This window comes from Chiloscyllium plagiosum, unplaced genomic scaffold (assembly GCF_037043375.1).
Source record: "Chiloscyllium plagiosum isolate Xiang-an unplaced genomic scaffold, Cpla_swu_hap1 HiC_scaffold_38, whole genome shotgun sequence".
Lineage (NCBI taxonomy): Eukaryota > Metazoa > Chordata > Chondrichthyes > Orectolobiformes > Hemiscylliidae > Chiloscyllium > Chiloscyllium plagiosum.
Window position 1 is genome coordinate 31,976,676 of NW_028270176.1, and position 7,739 is coordinate 31,984,414.

The following is a 7,739-nucleotide window of genomic DNA, read 5'->3' on the forward strand; positions in this document are numbered from 1 at the left end:
CTGACTTTGGGAGCATATTTCCAAGAACCCCCTGGATTCCTGATGAAACAGTGCTTAATGCAGAGAGGTCGATGATATGGAGTCACTGTCCATACTGGTCAGACAACATGCTGGAACCCCAGTGATTGCTCCAATAACCCTGACCTGCACTGTTCTGACGTCAATTCACCCTCTGCTTTCATCTGTCCATGTAATCTGTGCTGTTCACTGATGAGAGTGAAGGGATATTTCAGAGCCCTCTTCAGCTCCTCTCTGAATTTACTCTGGGTCAGGGCATAAAGGGCAGTGTTTGTACAGGAGCTCAGGTAGAAGAGCATAGTCCCAGATATGTCAGCGATCATAACAGGATGGTCATAACTGGGGTAAAAATGGTTGTTGGTAATCTTCATCAGTAAGAAAACACTGATCTTGGTCATCCACAACAATATAAAACTGCCCAAGACAACAAACAGCAGGATGATGGATTTCCGCCTGTTGACCATCTCTGCATCTCCTCTCTGGTCCCTGTTACTGGGAGCTCGGAGACCCTTGCGTGCCCGATTTGCCAAGACAATGTGCCTGACGGTCAGAGCATTGAACAGCAGGATCAGGAGGTAGGGGATCAATGGGTTCAGCAGCCAGATAAATGCCAACCATCCTGGCAAGATGTAGAACTCTGGTCTGGTGGCACAGCCCGAGGGTACACCACCCCATGGACCATATGGTTGATACTTAAAGTAAAATGGGATGTTCCTCAGAATGCTCACCAGACAAACAGTGCTTACCACGGCTGCTGCTGTTTTCTCAGAGTAATGTCTGGCTTTCAGATTGCGACAACAAACGGCCACAAAGTGGTCAAAGGTGAAAGCGATGGTCAACCAGACAGAACAGTCAATAGCAGCACAGGCATTTGCAGTGCTGTGTTGAACAGGAATGAGAGTGGGAAATATCTGTGATCAAGTGCATTGATTATGACACCAAACAAAATGACCAGTAAATATCCTGTTGCCATGGAGATTTAATAGAGGGAAACACCGTTGGTGATGCCACACTTGCCCCAGCAGAGAATCATAATTGTCACCCAAACGACTGGAAGATGAATTGAGAAGTTTGTGGATATAGTGCATCATGAGCTATGATTGACATGGTCATTATCCACACAACTGACAAAGATGGTGCCACAGTGTTGCTGTCACTGATTTAGCAAGCTAAAGCACCTGGTTAACACATCTAGTGGTATTCATTCAAATCCTGCCATCACAAAGGGCGAAATTTAAAATTGTTAAAATCTGGAATAAAGACTTGTTTAATGGTTAGCATGTAACAACTGCTGATTGTCTTCAAACTCTATGAAGTCCACTAATGTGTTCCTTTCCAAGGGTGTTGTGCCATTCTCTGTCCATGTTAGTGTACCTGTACAATCTCCCTTTCAACATAATAGTCCAATTCATCTTAAAATGTCTGATCGATTCGATTGTTCTCGCAGAGGAAGAACCAGCCAAAGCAAAACTGCCTCCCTCTCACTGGATTCACAACACAACAAAATGAAAACATTCAATGTCCAACATATTTGCTCAACTGTTCTTCACCAGAGTTTATAACATTACATCTTATGAATTCATTTTATAACAAAAAACAATGTATTATTCATAGTGGAACACAGATAATCAGCAAGGCACGATAAACAATATCTACAATTTAAATCCAATCATTCTTTATCATATACGTCCACTCACATATTGAAGGACTGACAATTTTTTTCAGATTAGATTTCCTACAGTATGAAAACAGGCCCTTCGGCCCAACAAGTCCACACCGACCCTCCAAAGAGCAACCCACCCAGACCTATTCCACTACATTTACCCCTGACTAATGTATCTAAAACTATGGGCAATTTAGCATGGCCAATTCACCTGACCTGCACATCTTTGGACTGTGGGAGGAAACAGGAGCACCCAAAGGAAACTCACGAAGACACTGGGAAAATGTGCAATCTCCACACAGACAGTTGCCCGAGACGGGAATTGAACCTGGGTCCCTTGGTGCTGTGAGACAGCAGTGCTAAACATGAAGGAATTAATTTATAAAGAAGCGATCTGTAATTCTCCAGTTTGATAACCAGTTTAACAATGAATACCTGAACATCTTTGGTTGATGGGTTTCATCTCAAGCACTTGGACTGTGTATTGTGTGAGAATTCTGAAGTCACTGGCCCTTACAAGAAGCTTTTTCAACTTCTGGAGATTGTTACTCATTTCTTACATTATTTTCTCAGAATTGTCAACAATTCTATAACTGAGGTGAGAGAGCAAAACAAAAGCAGCACCATCCAGAAGCTTTCAAACGAAAAGTAAGATCTGTCTCATTCTTGCAACCCTATCAGAGTCAATTGTTACGGACTACACCAGCCTCTCTCAAAAGAAGGTAGCATAGACTCGCGCTTTTAGTGAGTTTTGAGAAGATTTGTAGCTCAGGTTGAGGTTCTGGATGTAGGTTTGCTTGCTGAGCTCTATAGAGTTATAGAGTAGACTCTACCAACAAACACATTGACTTGGATCCCATTTACCACCCCGAGAAAAAAACAGGAAATGACATCACCACGGGAGATGATGTCACTTACCCAAGGAAACCTAAACACATAAATAGAAAGTGGACCATGCCACCAGTGCTTCATCTCACTGATGATGTTACCTAGTATGATGATGAAATGTCTGAAAACGAACCTTCCAGCTCAGTGAGCAAACCTACATCTACTGTAACTTTTCCAATTTTTAAAGTAAGAATAAGGTTTTGTGTTCCAGCTGCAATTTGATTGTTCAAATGACCAGGCTTGAAGCAAAATACACTCTATTCTTATGCTACGGTTAAAATAAAAACAGCAAAACAAAGGAGAATTGGTAAAAGTTAACTCTATTGGAAACCTTAACATAATAACAGCTTATTTTAAACAGTAACTGTGCCAATATAGTGACACATCAAAAACACACCCATGGCAAAGGAAAATTCAGTAAAATAGATTGTCTCACATGCAATTCTAGCAGCAGGAAGAGTAGGCAAACCTTCAGAAATAACAGCTTCCAAATCCAACTTCTCGACGCAGTAATGACTGAAAGTTAAAGTAAAATCCTGTTTCTGTTGGAGCTTGAGCCCGTCCTTTCATGCTGCTTCGATTGTTCCAAATTTTTTAAAAAGCCAAGGCCTCACAAGCTGTTCATTTTATTAGCTTGGAACAGACCATTTGTCACCTCTGTCTCAACCTCTCTCACAAAAGGATACAGGAGAATATACACATCTTACAGCCATTGTAGTCTCACACAATTCAATGTTTACTTTCCTTTTCCTTTTCAACATGGTCTGTGGGTAATTGGCCATCACTGGTCCTCCCTTGATCAACATCCAGCCATCTTCCGCAAGCGTAACACTATCTCGGTGCTGAATCATCTACAATGTCCTTAAAGCATTGGTTAATGGGCATTATCTCTCCAGGCCAGTTCCTAAAGCAAGCTGCAGTCTAATATTCTCTTTATTTAAAAGGGAATACACTGTTGCTCAAAGGTGACATTACAATTCTCAATTTCAACTCACGGTTCCAAGTCAAAAATGGGGAAAATCAGAGCAGAAAGGTGAAGATGCAAACACTACCGAGACCACACCATCAAACCCTTAATTGTAGGCGAGCTGATGGCCTTGTGATATCATGCAAAGCTATTAAGCCAGACACTGTACTAATCTTCTGAGGATGTCGGTTCAAATCCAACTGTGGATTCTTCAGTCAAAAGCAGTCAGCATTTAAGGGTTTAATAATGACTCTGTAATGATTGCCTAAAGGAAAACCACCACCCGGTTTATTTTGGAAAGGAAACTGCCATCCTTACCCCGTCAGGCCTGCACATGACTCCAGACCCATAGCTGACTTATAACTAGACTCTGCACAATACATGCTGGCCCAGTCAGTGGCACTAACATAACACTAATGAATAAAATATTATTGCACATTCTGAATATATTTTGCGAGCATGTTTCAATGATAAGGGGTACATTTATGGGTGAGAATTATGATTACAGTCCTTTATAGGTGTTGCTGAATAAGGATTTCCCATGCGCTATACATTTACAATTACTTGAACTGTAATCATATTTCTCACCCATAAATATATCCCTCATCATTGCAACATGCTTGCAAAATATATTCAGAATGTGCACTAATATTTTTGGCACAGACATGATTGGCCGAAGGGCCTGTTCACGTGCTTTACTGTTCCATGTTCTAAAAACTAACCCCTCCTTTCAAGGGTGAGTGGTTCTCTCTTATTCTCTCATCCAAAGCTGTAACTTACGCAAGGCTCCTTCCATGATTGAGTTTTATATAATGACATGTCCATCAGAGATCGACAGAGTGATAGAGCACAGAAGGATCCCAATCCAATCATAACGCTGATTCAGGAAAGAAATATTTAACTGGTCTCATTGTCTCACTATTCTGATCTTTCCTTACAGTTCTTTGATTTTGACCTTTTCCTGTACTTATTCAAGAGTCCGTTAGAAATTGTTCCCCTTTATATCAAACTCGGCATCTACTCAGGAAGAAATGCAATTTATTCTGGATTGCTGCGTGGGATAAAATCTTATTTCACGTCTGGTCCTTTCAAGAATCCTTTCCCTCTCGCAAAAGAATGATCCTGCAGCGAAAATGATCTTGCAGTGAAATGTTATTCACCCTTCACTTGCATTGTCCCAGCTTTAAACACCTAAAGGATGTCTCAACATCTCTCTCAGTTCTGAGGCCAATGTACAAGTTCTTTAATTCATTCACCACACTGAAGATTCTTATCCTTAATACAATTATCTCCCTGAGTACAGTGTATGAAATACTGCAGAGATATAATGTTCTGCCTTTGCAGTTGCTTGATTAATATCTTCAATGTAATACCACTCGGCTGTAAATTTCAAAGTCAAATTCCCAATGCCTTACAATTAGATTTAGACAGACTAAAACCGTTTCACAATTTAAGATGATCTCCACACCTGACGGCAGTTTAAGACAAAAAAACGAATTGCTAAAATTATTGGACTTTGAATGATGGGTGACTCTATTCACTGAATCTACAGGAAAAGTTCAGAAACTGAATTGTCAATAGTTCCTTATATCCACAGTATGATACACCCCTTGTGACACAGTCCATGTTACTTCCAGTGTTACTGAGCAGACTCATTAAGCAAATTCCTGTGACATTGTACATTCCCTCTACATTGGCCGTTTGAAAATAGAGATGGAACAAATTCTAATCTCTCCCCTTTCCCACCCCCAAGCACTTACATGAACAAATAAGTGTATTTGTTTTTTAAACTGATACTTGCTACATTGGCGATGCTTGGTTGAGGAAATGGGCAACTTATTTGAAATTTGCCTCTATGTCAGTCACTGGATGTGTCACTGTGGGTGTCGTGACTAAAGCCCAGAGTTGTGTGAATTTGGTGCACTGTTCCCCTTGACATGCATTGAGAGACTTAGTTGTAGACACAAAACCAAGAGAAATGACCTTGTTTTGATTCTGCTGTACAAAGTCACCATTTGAGACACAAATGTTTCATTTTATTCAGTAAGTGTGAAAGCAGAATTCTCCCATTCCAGAACAGGTCCCCAGTACAACAGACACAATGAGTGCCTCCATCAGAAATAAATTTGACCTTTCCCTGAAATCTCCCTTTGGAGAACCAGCCTTGCTTTTCTCCCAGAATTCAGTTCAGTTCTCGCCCATGTTGACGCTCAGATGGTGATGTTTTGGTTGGGTGAGAGTGCCAAGGCATGTGGATCCATGATGGTCAAACAAGGAGAGGGACAGAACGGCTATGGTGTGACAGAATGGGCTCAGAGGGCTGAATGGACGCCTCCTTTTATTTTTCCACCTTTTGTACCTGAGCAAGTGAGGAACCACCTCACATCCCAGAATGGCCAAATGTGGTAGTTCATATGTGACAAGGAATGAAACATTGCACACAGCAATGAGATTCCTCACCCTACACACAACAGTCAGTGGGTATCAGTTAAAACAAGAATGAATCAACAACGTGATAATGTCCAAGCTGATTGTGCTATGGAACAAGGCCAATCCCAGAATGAAAACTGAATTGATAGATCATCTTGAAACATAAAACATAGGGACGTGGGTATTCCATTAATCCCATCAATTCATTGTCAACCCCATTTGATATAATCATGGCTGATTATCCAACTCACTCCCCTGTTCCTGCTTTCTCCTCATACCCTTAGATCCCTTTAGCTTTCAGAACTGTATCTGACTCCATCTTGAAAACATTGATTGTTTTGCCCTCAACAGTTTGCAAAGGTAAACAATTCCAAAGGCTCACCACGCTGTGGTTGAAGGCATTTCTCCTGGTCTCAGCCCTAAATGGTTTACCCCATACCTTTAGACTGTGACCCCTGGTTCTGGAATCATTAATTTTGGGGTTCATTAATTTCGTGGTTTGTCAATAGGACACAGCCACACAAAGCATCATAGACTTTGTTGACAGCAGCAGGTTATTGGGTGAAAGACAGAAAAAATAGCAAACACCTCTATCACACAGAAGGCATTTTTTCATGAGCTTAACAATCAAAATATTCAACATTTCTTTCAACACTGTCCATTACTGGAGACTCATGCAAAGAGAAATCACACACCTCTGATACCGCTTTCAGTTTCTCATTGACTCGTTCCTTCTGGAATCTTTCTCGTTGCCCGTAGAGACACGTTCACAACTGATTTTTATCATCGTGAAATAGTATTTTCACACAGATATGGGGTTCTACAGTTTCCCACAAAGTGATGGGCATTTTTTTCACCCAATCTCTCAGGTATCTCCACAAACGGTTTTCGGGATTGAAGGTTCTACAGATACAGAGAATGTTGGAAATGTTGGAGAGGGTTACCGCGATAGGGACGGGATAGGGTCTGGAGGGGTTTACCAAGATAGAGAGCGGTTACTGAGATAGGGAGGGGTATAGGGGCTGGAGGGAGTTACCGAGATAGGGACGGGATAGGGTCTGGAGGGGTTTACCAAGATAGAGAGCGGTTACTGAGATAGGGAGGGGTATAGGGGCTGGAGGGTGTTACCGAGATAGGGACGGGATAGGGTCTGGAGGGGTTTACCAAGATAGAGAGCGGTTACTGAGATAGGGAGGGGTATAGGGGCTGGAGGGAGTTACCGAGATAGGGACGGGATAGGGTCTGGAGGGGTTTACCAAGATAGAGAGCGGTTACTGAGATAGGGAGGGGTATAGGGGCTGGAGGGTGTTACCGAGATAGGGACGGGATAGGGTCTGGAGGGGTTTACCAAGATAGAGAGCGGTTACTGAGATAGGGAGGGGTATAGGGGCTGGAGGGAGTTACCGAGATAGGGACGGGATAGGGTCTGGAGGGGTTTACCAAGATAGAGAGCGGTTACTGAGATAGGGAGGGGTATAGGGGCTGGAGGGAGTTACCGAGATAGGGAGGGGATAGGGTCTGGAGGGGTTTACCAAGATAGAGAGCGGTTACTGAGATAGGGAGGGGTATAGGGGCTGGAGGGTGTTACCGAGATAGGGACGGGATAGGGTCTGGAGGGGTTTACCAAGATAGAGAGCGGTTACTGAGATAGGGAGGGGTATAGGGGCTGGAGGGAGTTACCGAGATAGGGACGGGATAGGGTCTGGAGGGGTTTACCAAGATAGAGAGCGGTTACTGAGATAGGGAGGGGTATAGGGGCTGGAGGGAGTTACC